Source organism: Lytechinus pictus, chromosome 8 (assembly GCF_037042905.1).
Source record: "Lytechinus pictus isolate F3 Inbred chromosome 8, Lp3.0, whole genome shotgun sequence".
NCBI lineage: Eukaryota > Metazoa > Echinodermata > Echinoidea > Temnopleuroida > Toxopneustidae > Lytechinus > Lytechinus pictus.
Window position 1 is genome coordinate 3,478,009 of NC_087252.1, and position 17,665 is coordinate 3,495,673.

At 36.9% G+C, this 17,665-nt stretch overlaps 1 long non-coding RNA gene across 2 annotated transcripts; it reads right to left on the minus strand.

The window, feature by feature from the left end:
- Window positions 1-1,968: 1,968 nt before the first annotated feature.
- Window positions 1,969-5,213, minus strand: LOC135154848 (uncharacterized). 2 transcript variants are annotated; one of them, XR_010294271.1, is made up of 4 exons: window positions 4,937-5,213; window positions 2,969-3,070; window positions 2,433-2,552; window positions 1,969-2,078 (listed from the first exon to the last, which is right to left on the minus strand). It is a non-coding gene; the product is annotated as an uncharacterized LOC135154848 (long non-coding RNA). The 2 variants fall into 2 exon arrangements; XR_010294272.1 differs by having other exon boundaries at window positions 4,933-5,213.
- Between the last annotated feature and the right edge of the window lie 12,452 nt (window positions 5,214-17,665).

A 17,665-nucleotide genomic window follows, 5' to 3' on the forward strand; every position in this document is an offset into this window, starting at 1 on the left:
TTCAGTTGGCCCTCCCTCCCTTTCAATCATTTATATTTCGATTTGATAATTGTCTATTGTAATCTTATAATGTTGTCAATTTTTGTATGTACTTCAATTGTGATTATATGTTACTTTGTCAATTGTATCATAATTGTAAATATGAAATTGAAAGTGGAAAATAAAATAATTGAATTGAATCTAGACTCTAAATAGCCGGCAGAGGCCGCCGAACGGATCAAAGGGGGCTGTTGCACTGACCCAAAAGTCTTGGTTTTTTTGTTTTTTTCTAGGGGGGGGGGGGCGGGTGGGAGCAGAACATGGTTATTACAATTTGATGGTAATTTTCACTGGTTGAGTATGGTTACTGAAAAAAATAACTGTCACCACTAATAGAGTACATTTCTTGTTACAAATTTCGAGAAGCAAAAAAAAAATCTTTTGTTCAAGGTATAATACGTAAGGGGCCGGCCCCGGCCCTCATGGATCCCCGTGCCTGTTTTCTTCATCTGGCGTCCGTTTCATAATGAATTACAGCTATTTATTATTGTGATTACCGTGGTAATCTAGATTATGATTGGTTATAGCAGTTACCATCGTAGTTAACTACGATGATAACGGCTATAACCAATCATAATTACCATACTTGTAACTCATGATGAAACGGGCCCCAGTTAATCATGTTTAATACGTTTCCTGTCCCCTCTATTCTCCAGCATTTCTTGCTCTGTTTTTCCATTTAATAATTTTTCCACTCACGTTATTTTGGTGCCGCCTTTCTCCTACATATATTTCCTTCTTCTTTTCCCACTTGTTATCTGTCTCCTGGTTTCCATAAATCTCGTCTTATTTCTCTTCCACCCCTTTGTTCCTACTTCCCACCATTCGTGCTCTCTTACCCCCCCCCCCTCTAAATTATCTCTTCATATGTGCCCCTCGATTTCTTTCTCATCTCTTTTCAACCCCCTTCTCATCACTCTTTTTCTCTCTCTCGATCTCCATCTCATTTGAATTTGCCAATTCCAAATCCCTTTCATTTTAGCTCTGTACAAATACTATATGAATACAAATGAAAGACATGAAGGCATTTTCTGGTTAGTTGTGAATTTTATTAATAGCCAGAAAAATATCACATTATCAGAGGATTTAGCCTTACTTTTTTTCTTAAGCGTATGTTAATACTTTGAATCGAACGAAAATGTTTTTTGTATGCAGGGGCAGCGATCCTGGGGGGCACAGTTCCCCCTACTTTTTGAAGCACTGAAAAGTGCCTTTAATTCTATGTAAGAAAAATGTGTACTGTGTCCCTTTCACCTGACGAGAACCTGTTTTAGGTGTTACCAAGTGCTCTTCCCTGCAAATTTTTACCAAAAAATGCCCCCCGAACGTGTTCTGTGCCCTTTCATCTGAGGGCCCGTTTTAAGTGTTAAAAAGTGCCCCCTCGCCTTCTTGTAAGTGCCCTTTCTCGAATAACTGCCCCCTTTTACCCAAGAAAAGTGCTCCTAAAGAATTTGTTCTGTGCCCCTTTCACCTGAGAAGGACCCGTTTTATGGTCACCATGACGAGTGTCCTTTGAAACAAGAAAACAATAAGGAAATCCTTTGTGCATTAAGTTTAATAATTCATGTGAGTGGGGGTAGATAAGCAGTTTCGTACACTACATATGGAGGGGGGGCTTGAAGGACTCTTGCCCCCCCCCCCCCCCAAAAAAAAAGGGTGAAATATATCATTCTGAATATTTTGTCGAAATCTATCACAAAATTGGATTTTTCTTTTTAAAAATGTCAAAATTTTGCTCTCTCGCAACTTCTTTAAAATTTCACATAATACAGCATTTTCCCTGTGCCCCCCCCCACACTTTCAACTTCACTTCGCCGCTCCTATTTGTATGTTTATAGCTTTTCCTTTTGCAACCAGTTTTAATGAAAATCGACAGGAAATGTCATACTTCATGAATTTGGGGTTGTGATGAAAATTAAAAAAAAAAAAATTGGACTTGAAAAAAAAAAAAACTTTTCCATCTTTATCAAGTGCTTCCTAAGCTAAGTCACTCTTCAATTTGTTGGATTTCTTGAATGAAAACATCTGTTACACCAGTCCTGCAGATTGAAAAAATAGAGAAAGAAAATCAATGAATTTAAATTAAAATTGTCATGATTTGTAAAACATAAATGTTTTAAGAAAAGTAAGACTATACATACCGGTATATAAATTTCTTCATCACATAACATAGGAAATCTTACTTCTACTAATATATAAATTATATATAATAGTCAGAATTAAAGATGATATGTTTTGTTGCACAGAATATTTTGATCTGCGAATAAAAACGACACCTATCTATAACCTAAAAACAGAATTGAAATGTTTTTTTCAAAGGCAGGTCTATTTGTTGCCTAAAAATATTGTGAAAACCCCCCATAATTATTAAAAATAATCACTTATTAACTCACTCATATAACTGCTGTAGGTTGTATTTCTCTTTGTGGTCCTATCACTGTTCTATTAGGCCTACTTCACCAATTGTTTATCATCATCAATCACCTCCATGGAAATTGTAGAGCTGCATCATCCTATTGGACAAAATGTAAAATAATAAGATTTAAAAAAAATTGAAAATCTACAAATATGAAATATGAATATCACACTAAAGAATGAATAAAATGAATTTTATCAAATATAAAACATGAAAAATAAATATTGCTTTGTTTATAAACAAATAGGAAATAAAAAGGCCATTTAAATAATAGTAGATCAAGGACATGACCTTATTTCATAAATTTGCCCAAGGTACATAACTTTTGGCATTGGTTCTATTTTAGACTCGAGAGAGTCGAGAGCCTGTATATATAAGAAGTGTATATTCAGTATAAATCCTACCTCTTAGCAGTGGCTCAGGTTATTTTTATTTAATGTAAACATGGTTAACATTCATTTCAATGCATGTAATGTATCTGTAATTTTTTATGGGTTAGTTTAACTTTTATACCTGGATGAGAATCTGCAAAATGATACATGCACTTATGATCATCATGTTTAACCATAGGTACCGGGTAGACCTCTACTGTTTTTCTTGTTCTTCAAACTCAACCTGTTTGTGAAAGAAAAGAGAGAACAATAAGTGTCAAGTGATCTCTTTCATGGCCGTATGTACACTGTTAAAAAAACTGATTTTACAGGAAAAAAACAAGATTTTGCAGAAAGCAATAACAGAATCATTCTGTAAATTCATAAAACAGGAAGTTTTCTACAGAACAGATCTGTTTAAAAAGAGGAAAATGGTGTTTTATTTAAGGAAAATAAGGAAATACACCAAATACCAATTTCCTGTAATTTTACATGATATAATGTAAGATTATGCAATCTGGTAAAATTACAGGTGTTCTCGAGACTCTGCTGCAGGAACTTCTTTTATTTTAAGAATACATTTTCTAACAGTGTAGGGGGAGGGGTTTGGGTGGGAGCTGAAATGTGAAAACCTTCATTAAAAAAAAGAATTGCATGAAATCCTTCAATTTTACTTTAGAAAATGCAAAAAACAGCCCTAGGCAATATTGGTAGGTTCGGGCCCTCACTTTCTGAATTTCAGGTTTCTCTAAAAAAGTTTCACATGTCTGCCCCCCCCCAAAAAAAAATAATAAATAAAAATCTGCATCTTTTTATTCCGAATCTTAGTTCATTTGATTTTAACAACATAATTTAATAATCTCATGCACTAGGTCTAGATCTATTTGTAAGAAAGTATAGATCTAGTCCAACCAGAATCAGTGCTGCGTGACAGCATTCATGTAGGCCTATCTTAATAAGGTCTAGATCTAGACTATCGATAGACTCTCGATCTATCTAGACCTAGAATGTAAAGCTAACCCTTCGGTGACTTTACCTAGATGTATATCGATTTAGAAATTTTTGATGTCTGACTTTTATTCCTGGCTAAACCTTCATTGCCATTATTGACCGAGAGTAGATCTATCATCTAGGTCTAGTCCTGACCTTGGTCCACCGACAGTCTAACCCAGGGAGCTCCCGCTGCGCGGGCGGGAGCTCCCTGGGTTACCGACAGTCATACTCGTATCGTACATGTAAATGTAGTCGTGTAGGCCCAGACCTACATCTAGGCCTAAAATTATAGACCTAGATCCTAAGCCCTGGGGGTACGTGTCGAGGGTTGGGAAAGTATAAGTTAGATGACTAGATTTGAATTAGGTAGGCCCAGATCTACGTACAATCATCGATGGATAAAAGTAAAGTAACATAAACTGATGAATTAAAATTAAGAAGAAAGACTAGGCTCTGTTAACCAGACATTAGATCTTGATCTATTGAAAATAAGAGTGAGACAAACATACAGAGCAGCATGTTATTTCTAAAGTAATACCGAGTCTAATTAACTATATAAATAACAATAAGAATTAAAATGGGTGGGGGCTAAATGCAGAAGAAGCCTGAACTTGAAGTTATGCAAAATAAATTTGATATCTGAAACTGACGAGAATCTAGTGAGGATTGACACAATGATGACAGGCATATCTTCTTCCACACTCCGCTTCACAGTATTCCTGACTGAGTCTCGATTTACTGAAGATAGATGCAGATCTCCCTCTAGATCTAACGTTATACAGTGTACAAAAAGAAACTTCATTCTTCTTGTTTTAATCAATCGTGGGCTCCCGGCCCGATTTTCTCTCGATGCCCAGCCGGCTAGGAGCCCGTACAAAATACATGTGGTTGACACAGCGGCATAACCACTGAAAAGCAACATACAGGCTGCACTGGGCCGGGCGACGATGACAATCTAACTTCAATTTCAAAGACCAAATTCTGCTTTTCTTTAACAGAAGAATGATAGCAAAGTCTCTAATTAGTTAAAGAAATAACCTAAGATCACAAAATACAGTGTGAAATGTGTAAATAGTCCACAGAATTAATGTGGTTATATCAATTTATACGTACTCACCGGAGTGTTCGTAGGTCCATTTTTGTGTGGAAAGAAAAGTTTCATAATGAATAAATTAGATGACGTAATGAGGTCAAATGAATAATTAATTCTGTAACACGATACCACTAGTATCGATGACAAAGAATCGGGGAAATCGCGTATTAATGACGCTCTTAGCCAATGAAAAGGCCGGATTATGAATATCTTCATGCTCATGAATGTCAATGAGGGCTTATTTTTGTCTTCAAATGATCGCGGTAGGCGGAGCCTAATCTCATTTGTTTTGTGCTGAACGCGCACGCAGCTTTCGGTCTAGTAATATATTATAAGGTCTTTGGCCGGGGCGAAACAAAAGTGCGCCAAAAGTCATTTTGGGCAATTTCAGATTTTTATTTTTTGTTATGCCCAGCTGAAAGACAACACTTTGAAGAATACTTCAGCAAAATATTTCATTCCGAAATTTGCATAAAGGTTGTTAATTTCCAACCTCAAATCGTAAAATGTGACATTTTGCGAAATGTCGCGTATATGACAACCTAGTTAAAAAACAGACAATTTCCCAGGAGGTTTTTCATGTAGGAATCTGAAATGGCTCCAACATAATCCTGATATATTCTTTTTTGTGTGTGAAAGGGTTCAAAGTAGATAAAAGACACCTTTCAGGAGGTTTATAGTATGATTATTCCTCGAAATAGGCTGAAAATCCATGTTTTTTGCATTTACATTAGAAACGTTTGGATTTCCGTAGATTTCCGTCTAATTTCTATCATCATCATTTTTTCTGATGTCTTAGCTTTAAGACGATACCAAATTTAGCTGCCCGTTTTTGCCCGTTGCCATGTGAGAGCCGATTTTACTTGACACAACACCCCCAAAACCTGTTCAAAAGCGGTAATTTTATACCGCGCAGTCATCGTAGCGCACCGTATGGGTGTACATTGCCGTTCGCTTTTGCACGGCGAGGACGATTCCCCTTCCATTCCATGAAAATGACATGAATTCCGGGCAAAATGTAAACAAAATAAAGGTTGCTAACGCAAATAAGGGCTATACTCACAACTCTTCCAGAGTTAAAACTTACTTGTAGAATAATTTCAGCCAAAAACCCTCCTCATAGTGATACATTCTTGGTGCTAAATACATTTACACAAGTAAACACAGCTTCATAAAGCACGGTTAATATTTTTCAGATTTTATTTTTTCTTTTTATAAATCTAATTAATGATCATTTTGATGCTATAAAATTATTTTCAGGATCTCATACACACTTTTTAGGCATGTGAGAAGCCTAAACCAACATTCACTCTGGTCAATCTTAAAGTAGCACATAACACAAAATTTATATACTACACATTGTCTAGCGTAATTTGTCTTCACAGATATGTTTTAAGTAGCCAATCAAAATTTGGTATCAAGGTGACGTCAAATCGGCTTTAGATTATGTTCAGTCGATTCTACGCCCAAAATTACCCATAGTCAACATGTTAAAGTAAAAATCTAACACGGAATATAATTTTGGCGCACTTTCAACTCATTCTGGCCCACTGTGCGACGTCTGTATCGGATTGCTGCCCCACTGGAGCTTGATTGAGTCGCGTTATAGGAGGGATGTTATTGGAATATGTGAACGACTATGTGAATGATTTGCGATTGTCGGATGTGATAATTATGTACAGTGCCGGCCGCGGGAAACGTCACAGTGCCCCCTAGGGCGAACGCGGTAGCCCGTAGCGGACATTTGAGGGGAGCGGACGAGGGAAGACGCCCGCGTCCGCTCCCCTAGGACATGAGTGCCCTAGGGGAGCGCCCGAGGGTAGTCCCGCGTCTATCCTAGGGTGTTTCTGCAGGATGTTCGGCCGTGCATTCTTGGTCGAAAGAAGAGGACTGATTTGACACATTCAAGACTGCATGTGATTTTTATCTCATATCAAGCATAAGTTTTCGAATATTTATCGTGGATAAAATCTGTTATGAAAATTACAAAGTTTGGGGTTGATAACTGGGATTTTAGGCTTTTTCACCGAATTACTTTGTTCGATTACACACTGGGACCAGCATAAAGGGTCCTTTCCTATATATTAATATTCTTTCCGTGGTGTCCGTTATTTCATTCACTCACATGGTTAGTCGTGATTGTAAATGAGTTTCTGACAAAGGAGCAGGTATTTGTCGATGTTGACCTTACATTTCGGAGGTCGTCCTATAACTATTTACTCTATTGTTTCCCTGCATGGTCATCCTTTTTATATACCCTGACATTCCTTTCAGGCGCGGATCTACGAGATGCAGATAAAAGGGAGAAGAAACCAAAAATGAAAGAAAAGGCGAATATGAAGGGATGGATTGAAGACGAGAAGGAAAGAGATAAGAGAAATAGAAAAAAGTGAGAGAAGGGGAAAGGGGAGAAAGAGAAAATAGGGGGGGGGGCGAAGAGGAGAAAGAGGGAGAGGGGGTAAAGAAAAGAAATAAGGAAAAGGTGAAAATCGAGAAGAAAACAGAGGGGATAAAAAAAGGGAAGGTGAGACAGAAAGAAAATAGGGAAAAGGAAAATAGATTGAAAATCGAAGGGGAGAAGAGTCAAAGGAAGAAAAGGAAGGACACAATGAGAAAGAGAGAATGATAAGGAGGGGGATATTAAATGAAATGAAGAAGGGAGACATAATAAAATTGTCCAGTTTTTCATATCAGAAAATACGTTAGTAACTCGCATCTGCCCATTTTTACGCTGATGACAAGTATTAAACATTCTTGCGCTCAATCTTGTAATTATTTTCTCTCACCTTGCTCACAATCTCCTGCTCTCGTTGCATCAATTAAAAACTTATCCCGAATTAACATCCGCTCATTCAAGAAAGACAAATTTAAGAAAAAGGCAAATAGGAAGGGATGGAGGGAAAATGAGAAGGAAGATAGAAAAAGTGAGAGAAGCAGAAGGGAGCGAAGAAAAGAAGGGGAAAGGGGAGAAAGAGAAAATAGAGGGGGCTTATTGTTTCATGGTAATATGGATACCATATAGTTCTGCGGTACTTAGTTATGAAACTTGTTTTACTCAGTAATGCTCACACGTGATGATTAAAAGGATTTTCGACTATATAGAGGTGAACCGGGACGGGGCTTTCATTCTTTAACTTGGCTTGACTAATTCCGTTGTTCCCCGAAAAGAATTGTTAGATTTGATAGTTAGCGTTTGCGTGAGCACCCACCAAAACTCTTAACAAAAGAATGGTTTGTATAGCTCCATTCTTGCTTTGTCGGCAAGTGATAATTTACTCGTTAAGTACCCATTCCACACACTACGTCATAGTAGCTTTCGAAAACATACTTTTACTTGGGTATGTGTTTAAACATTGAAGCTAAATGTGCTAGAATTTTTTTAAATAGTTACATTATGTAAATAGCTTTTGCTGCTTTGCTCTGTAACGCATTGAGCATCCAATAAAGATGGAAAGTGCGCTTTACAAATGTCATGTATTATTATTTTTAGCTGCCATATAACACTGAATTCTGTATTATTCCAAGTTGTGACTTGGTTTTATCATTTCCAATTCATATAACAAAAATATATTTCGAAGGAAAATCTTGCTTTACTGAAATAAAATTAATAAATAAACAATGTTTATAACTTTAATTGATGTCCGACAAATCTAACAATATAAAACCGCAGTTCGTAAATATGATAGTTTAATCTTTACTTCGACGTCAATTATTCGTGTTATTATCATCATGTAGGTGTATCAGGGATATTAATATTCGTTTTAATCCCATCTATAATTTTATATAAACTTGCGCGAAATATATGTGGTTGTTCTCACTATGAAGCTGCAACCCCTCTTCATTTTTCTCATCCTCCTCTTCCTTCTTCTCCTTTATTATTTCCACCACTTTCATCTCTTCCCAATTCGAATATCTACCAATGTAACTTAAAAACCGCAATAGAGAGCAGGTAATGTAATCAGATGTTTTAGCAAAAAGATAAATCTGTTACATCTATTGCATTTAGGTAAATTTATATTTTTTATAGGGTGAGGGTTTTAGAGACCCGATTTGAACCGAAATGAAAAGAACATCCTCATTTATTGTTGTTAGCGTATCAACAAATTAATCCCCCCTTTTCATTTCTATGAACATCCTGTCATAAATTGGGAAGCGGATGTGATCAAAGGAGATCAAATGTGTGGGCGGGGAGCAAGACTCTACCAGACTGTTGACAATAACAAAAGAACCAAATAAAAAATCGATGAGCACAATCAGTTTTGCTGGTGTTTGCTTTTTGCACGTCTACTTTGTATGATCTTGGTCATACTAGTATTCGTTTTCACCTTTCATTCCCTTTATTAGGGTTGTATCAACCATGTCAACGAATTGACGATCCCAATATTGACCGCACGTTTGTTTTAACATAATGAGAATTCGCAAATGCCCTTGATATTCATAATTCTTTTTTATTTTAAGTTTGTCATTAATGTTTGTTAACATTCACTCTGTTAATAACTTGTCAATTTTGATTTACAAAAAAAATCAAGTCTGCCTTTTATCTATTTTAATTATTTTTTTTGTTGATATCCCTTTCTTTCTTCATTCCGGATTCCACCCTGTGCACCCCGTTAAACTCAGGGAAGAATGCTTCAAATGTTTTCTAGTTCTTACACTGTTCACAATAAGGAGATGGGATTAGGTGTATTGTTTACGCTGAAGGGAGAGGAATGGGTGCGTATGGAAAAAAAATATCCCAAAAGATAGAGAATTGATCTCCATGACATTAAATCACAATTGTGTCCTATTTTTTAAAAACAAGTTTGTATGATACATGTATGCCTCCCACGTAAGGCGTAAGGAAAATAAGTTTACCTAATGCATCAAATTAGATTAATTGATTAGATTCATTGCGGTAAATAAAATACAATAAATTCGATGTTCCAGCCAGGGTGACCAGATTTCACAAAATTAAATACGGGACAATCGACAAAGCACTATGTACCATCGGATCGACCGAGCCAGGCCAAAAAAATCAACAAAAAGGCTACACAATGTTAGACTTGTTAACAAAATATATTAAGAAAGGGGAAGGGAGGGTGAGCGGAAGAAAGAAAAGAGAAAATAATGAGGAAACAAGAAATGAATTGAGACGAAAGAAAAAAATAAGGAAAAATTAAAAGGAAAAAAGTTTGAATAAAAGAGAGAACGGTTTCCGTCATTACTTGTAATGAATAAAGAAAGAAAGAATTAAAATAAAGGAAGGGAAGATGAATAAATGTGTGAAAGAAAAAACATAAGGAGAGAAAAGAGAAAAGTAAGAAAAATGGAGGAAAAGAGAAATAAATAAAAAGAATTCCTTCATTATTTGAAAGAAACAAAGACAGAATAAAACATGAAGGAAGAAAGTGAAAGAGGGAATAAGGGAAAACAGAATTAAAAAAAAAGAAAAAAATAACATCTACAAAAAAATAATAATCTACAATAGATTCCGATCACGCTAGTTTAAAAACAGAATGGTCTATCACAAGATAACCAAAGTACATGCACATGTAAACATAATGCAATGTACGTACCCTAGGGCACCCGAGGATAAGTGCGGGCACGGCCAATATTATATAGCACGCAGGAAACTGCGGGCCCGGGAAAACGCCCTCGTCTGCTCCCCTTGAATACCCTCGGTTAGACGCAAAAGCCCCCTAGGGTGTTTGCGTGCTCGGGCGTGACGTTTCCTGCGGCCGGCACTGTACATTATAACATATTAAATAAAATACAGGGGGAACCTGATTTCGTGGGGGTGCTGCCTATGGAAAATAATACACGCAGCACCCCCAGGATAATTTCTGGGGGTGCTTCAGCACCCCCAGAAATTGTAGAATAATTTCAGCCAAAAACCCTCCTCATAGTGATACATTCTTGGTGCTAAATACATTTACACAAGTAAACACAGCTTCATAAAGCACGGTTAATATTTTTCAGATTTTATTTTTTCTTTTTATAAATCTAATTAATGATCATTTTGATGCTATAAAATTATTTTCAGGATCTCATACACACAAAATTTGGTATCAAGGTGACGTCAAATCGGCTTTAGATTATGTTCAGTCGATTCTACGCCCAAAATTACCCATAGTCAACATGTTAAAGTAAAAATCTAACACGGAATATAATTTTGGCGCACTTTCAACTCATTCTGGCCCACTGTGCGACGTCTGTATCGGATTGCTGCCCCACTGGAGCTTGATTGAGTCGCGTTATAGGAGGGATGTTATTGGAATATGTGAACGACTATGTGAATGATTTGCGATTGTCGGATGTGATAATTATGTACATTATAACATATTAAATAAAATACAGGGGGAACCTGATTTCGTGGGGGTGCTGCCTATGGAAAATAATACACGCAGCACCCCCAGGATAATTTCTGGGGGTGCTTCAGCACCCCCAGCACCCCCACTTCTCAGGTCCCTATAACCAACCAACCAACCAATCATAGCAAGCCCATCCATCCAACCAGCGCAGCCCATCCAACCGAATAAAACAAGTTCATTTTGAACTTCCGTCATGTACATCATAAAAAAAAAAAAGTACAAATCAAATATGCACCAAATGCATAAACACAAGTGCACATCAATTGTAATTGCAAATCAACTATAGACAAATTATGAAAATTTGTGCAATTGTATTAACAAGAACTTGTTTGGAAATGAGGGGATCCACTAAAAGCCCTGCTTGTAGAACATGAAACCCTATGATAATAAATAACCAATCATATCACCAAACAAACCAATGCAAGTCTATCCGCCAACAAGCTAACCAAGCCCATCGAGTCAACTAATACAAGCCTACGCAACCAATGCAATTCTATCCAAACGCATGTCCAGCGAACCAACCAAAATAAATCCATGCTATCACCAACCAAAATATAAGGTTATTTCAATCAACTGTAACTGGCACAACTTGCACTTAAACAGGCTCATTGAGCAATCTCAAGCCGTTTTTTTTTTTTTTTTTTTTTTATATTCGCTATTGCCATATTTAGATTGATTAGCACAATCGCCTTTTACAGATTTGAATAATTATAAACAAAAAATACTACAGAATTATTAACAACCATATATTATATCATCCAATCTTTTTTTCATAACATGTGTACCACGTTTTTGGAGGCAGAAACAACACCCTCCGACCCTGACAATATTATAACCAACCACTCACAACCATCATTAAAATGGGCGGGAGGGAGGGCAAATTAATGTCTTGCATCCCCCAGAGCTGAGTTGAGAATGAACATGTGCTTCCAAATCTGTCGCGTATTGCGCACGTCCCTGAATTCTTTCAATGCATTTCATTGGTTCTTTTTGCGTAGAGGCTGTGCCCCCGTTGCCGTTGCCTGGCTGTCACCAAGTGCGCTGTGTGACGGCGCCGCCCATGACATGCACAGCCAATCACAGACCTGTTGCTGGGGGCGTGTCCTTGGAAAATTCCCGCGGAATTGCAGGGGCGCGCTTTGTTTTCGCGGGCCGTGTATGGCCTGCCAATAATTTTATGAGAAGACTTGTCTTCTCTCTATCTAATCGCTTAACTATCTAATCGCTTATTCGAATAATCTTTATTGCGAGAATAAATACAGATCGAACATGAAATTGCCGTTTCTCAACTTTTATTGCCTCTGGGGGATTTTCCCAGAATCATTAAAACGACATTTACAATTTGTTAGCAAGTACAGTTTGTAAACAATATTCATCAAGCCACAATCAACCAGATTTTAAGGGGGAAACCGGGTCACGTGACCTCCCAGAAGGAAGCGATCCAATGGGATCCCAGGACAGGTATTTCCTGGGGTGCGGATTCCCCTCTTTACATTGATCATCTATTCAATACAAGATTATCTCATGTGTGAAATAAAATTGGGGGAGAGGCTTCAAGACCAGAACGTGAATTCTTGGAAGCGGAACCTGCCGGAAGCCATCCAGCCGGACTTCCAAACCAGGAGACTTTGGAAAGATGGGTTCCCCTGTTCCGATTTTCTTGACATAATTAGTATACAGTGCCTCCCCCTGGTGTTGAACTTTGACCGATATCAGAAAAAATACCCACCAAAAAGCGAAAGGCCCAGAAACATTTTTTTTTTCCCCTGACAACTTGGCAAACACTATTGGATTGGGAGTCCCATGTCAAGTCATGTCAAGGCCATCCCTCCCAAACCATCGCATCTGGTTTCTTGGTTATAACTCATGGTTTCGGAAACCCATAAATTATGCCCTCTCTCACATGTCCTCTGCACTAAGACCAAATAGGACCTAGGACGCCATTATACTAGTATGAGAATTCTATTTTGTGCATATATCGTATAATAATACTCGATAAAATAGGGGCCACCCTTAAGGACGTTCCACAGTTATGTTTGTGCGCATTATGATCTGCGCATATTTAACACTCCGCGCGCTGACGTCACAATGGATGAACAGGTGATTAATTAGCTGTGGGTACGAGCTGATTTTTCTCATCATCTGCATCCTAACTGCACATCCGATGCGTTATTTTATGAAGCTAAAAAAATTGAATTATTCCATAGACCATTAAAAAAAATATCTCTACAATTTCAAAATACTTTACTCTGCAGTACTGCCAAGAATCACGAATATGACCCCGAGTTTGAATAAATGGTAGAGTGGTTTTGATTTTTCTTCACATAGATACAAAGCATTTGGCGCATTTTTTGTGTTTTAAAAAGCACGTTTGCTCATATAAAAACTTTGCAAATTTAGGTGAAAATGACATGGATTTTGAATAAAGTGCAGCATTTATTGTACTTTTGTAGTCTGTTATTGAAATTTCACATTTTTGAGATTGGGTTTTTGTTATCTTTTACGCCATTTTTAAGAACTGACTGTGCTGTTAGACTTAAAGTTGCAAACAAATAGCACAATAATTAGATTCTCTATTCTAACGATACAATTATTAACTCTCTTGCGAAATTTGAAGACTTTTTCATGTATTTTGACTGAGTAATAGAGGTTTAAACTCATTGTAGTATTCTTGCGAGGTCTAAAAATGCCAAATTCTTTTGAATGCGCAATTCTTAAGAACATCAATTTGGGTGAACTTTGAAGCTCTATAGCAAAAAATCAAGCACATGGACTTATGTTAATTTTTGCATATTTCGAATATTAAGGTTCTTAAGTATCTATGTGCAAAGTTTGGTGAAAATGACATGGATTTCACTTTAACTGTGGAACGTCTATAAGCCCCCCGATATCATGACTAAGGGAGGATTTGGTCCCATATTCTGCCTCCTCGGTGGCGACCCTAAATGGTAGAATAGAGGGCCGTGCACCGGTGCCATCGACTTTAAATTAAATTATCCTATTTGCTTCCCCTAGACAGCTGATGTCAAAGCTACCGATAATAATCAGTCGGTAATTCTGTCACCAAGCCCAACTAAGCCATAAGTTCAAAAGTTAGTTTTCACGCTCGACAACCCAGCCAATTCAATAATCAGGGACAACAACAACTAAGTTAATGATCAATAAACCATGCCAGCCATCGGAATGCATAGTCAACAATCAACAAATTATTCAATACAAAGCAACCTCATGCGGTCAACGAATGGACGCATCATATACCATACTCTTCGTATATACCTCCAAGTGGTTATAAATATCTCTACATTCATTGGATATTGGCCAACCATTTTCACTCTAAACCATTAACAAGCTTGACAACATCGCATCCTTGCTTATTTCATTCCCCCTGCGAATGAATGTTGCATCGTAAGTTTGAGCCCTCTTTGCACTAAACATAACTCATGCAATGAGAGCTGAAACTAATTCCACGTCAAGTAGGTCCAGGGTAAAAAAAACAGACTCTGAGATAAAACTCGGTGAGAAGAAAATCTGGAAAACCTTCGGATCCACTTTTGCGGAAATGTGAAACAACAAACCAACAATGTCTTGGCACACCTTAAAAAGGAGTACCCTTCTTTCAACTAATTTCAACTTAATGTCAATTAGGGGATCATCAAACTGACTCTAACATGAAATGATACGAGGCCAAATATATCAAATTAATGTATAGCCAAACCCTGCTAGTAATTCTTTCATTATTGTACAACCCAACCGTTTGATGAAGTGCCATACAAAATCAATCTCCACACGGCCGTGATCAGGCAGAACTACGTATCTCCTTTTATGCGATTCCGAGATATTCGAGTTTAAAAATTCAAAATTGCTTCTTTAGCTTTCTTTGAAAAAAATGGAGAATGATGTATCGGACTTTTTTGTTTTCCTTTGTCCTGTGGAACATATTTAAGGAATTGGAACAATTTTTTTTTTGATTTCTTCATTAAATCTTGTAATTTTCTTCAATATTTAAAACGTACGTACTTTTACCAGATTAAATCGACGACTACACTCCTAGCTTTTATCAGGCAAAACTATGTATGTCCTGCGCATCGCAAAGTTTATCAGGCAAAACTACGTATGTCCTGCGCATTGCAAAGTTTTATCAGGCAAAACTACGTATGTCCTTGCGCATTGCAAAGTCTTATCAGGCAAAACTACGTACAATGGATTGTATTACCAGGGAGTCCCTGGTATTATAGTAAACAATTATGAATTCAATATCAAACAAAATAGTCTAATAAAATTCATCAAACTTTCACCCAAAATACACAAATAAAAAAAAGTTGCAAAGATCGCCGAATCCGTTTGTTCTTTTTTTACAATGTCAGCTTCCAATCGCACCCCCTTCGCATATGAAATATTTGGTCGCTTGAAAAGGATGTATTACCGCATGCGTGATTTTTATGGAAAAATTGAGACTGAAACAACAAAATCAGTGATTCAGTCTATCAGTAGATCTACTTTGTATATAAGACAGAGTATATAAGGCCTGCTTTTACAAACTTTGCTCATTCTCCTGAGGACGACAAGAACACACTTGTCGAGATTGGGTGGTCCTTTTCAGGACCAACATATGCCCAAGAAAGATACATGGTGTACCGTGAAACCTACTACACTACACTAGATCTACTTTGTTAAAGATCTAGATCTAACAGTAAAATTATAGCTAAGATGGATCGCTATCATGTCTTTTTTATAAAGACTTTGTATAAAATTAAGTTAACTTGTAATGTTTCATATTGCTTATTCTAAATGTTAATTCTTAACGTAGGCCTAGGCCTACTGTGTCAGGGCAGTGTTTCTAGCCAGAGTTACATAGTCTTGACGCAAACTGTTTTTTTTTCCCTTTGGAAAATATGGCACAATGGCGACAAATTCTAATTACAGTGTAGATCTATAGTCTAGATTTAACTCAAAAGTTATATCAAAATTCATATGCATATAAATCTACAGGAAGTAGTTTATAAACCCTTAATTACTAGGCCTACCTTAAAGTTTAGAAATGATGATCGGACGGTGTTAGACCTCTAACGTATGCGTATGATCTAACGTAGATCTAGTCTTTGATAAAATCTCATGTTTATTATCTAAGCAATAAAGTATACTAAATAGTTTAGCTTACCTTGTTTCATTTGGGAAATTTTGATTTTCTCTATAGTTCAAATTCAAAATCCGTTTCCCTCTCCTGCCTCACGAATTTGAAGCCATGGCACCACAGTGACCGTGGGAAGTTTAAATGGCGGCTCCTTATTATAAGCAACATTAGCTAACTGCGCGTAATGCGGTTCTCCCGACAGTTACAATGCAGAAATGTGGGAGATACGTAGTTTTGCCTGATAAATCAACTCCTTCTTTCGAAGATAATGTTCTAATAAAACTATGTAAGTAGACTTACGTAGTTTTGCCTTTTCATTTTCGTCAAAAATTGAAAAACTACTTTTGTAAGTCGACTTACGTAGTTCCGCTGCCTTTTAAATCTTCTGATTTTTTAGACAATTTTACAGAAACAGGTTTTCGAATCTAAAAAATATAGTTATAGTTAGAACTTGACATTTTGCTAGATGAAAGAGCACATTTAAAACTATAAGAAACTCCAAAAAACTGAAAAACACCAAAAAATGACTTACATAGTTTTGCCAGATCACGACCGCACAACTATTTGATAAATGTGTATTACTTTTCAAGTGAACAAACTGTGGCCTCCATATCCGTTAAATAAGACCATTTAATTTCATCGTCCCTTGTAACAAGTTCATGCATTAGGAAATTCTATATGATTTTCTCACGTGTAATGTTTATGTAGGAATGCCTTCCTTCAAGCTAAGAACCGGGATTTGTGTTATTTTTTTTCTATTTTGGTCTCCAGTCTGAATCGAAACAATAGTATCCATTCCACATCGATTAATCAAGTTAAATGGGGGCACAAAAATCAAGGCGTGCATCCCCACATTCAAGTTGGCATCATATATGAGATCGCCTCTTACAACAGGTGAGGTTATGTCTTAAGAGACATATATAAGCACCTAAATGCACTAGAGGGACATACCTCACAGTCTTTGTTTATATTCTTGGTTATCGATGCTTCAACCGACTTTGCTGGCTGCCCAGAATTGCAAATAGATACACACTGAAGGTGTTCCTATAATGTCTCTTTCTTCCGCGGAATATTTAGGGTGCGTTTATCCGTCACTTTTTTACCCTAGAATCATGATTTGAATCATGATTCAAATCATGATTCTGCAGAATCACGATTGCGTTTAGTCGAAATTGAATATAATCATGATTAGAATCACAAACATGAAACACGAAAAAAGGGGCGTTTGGAAAGACGTTTCTGCAGAATCACGTACGAAAATGTTCGAATAAA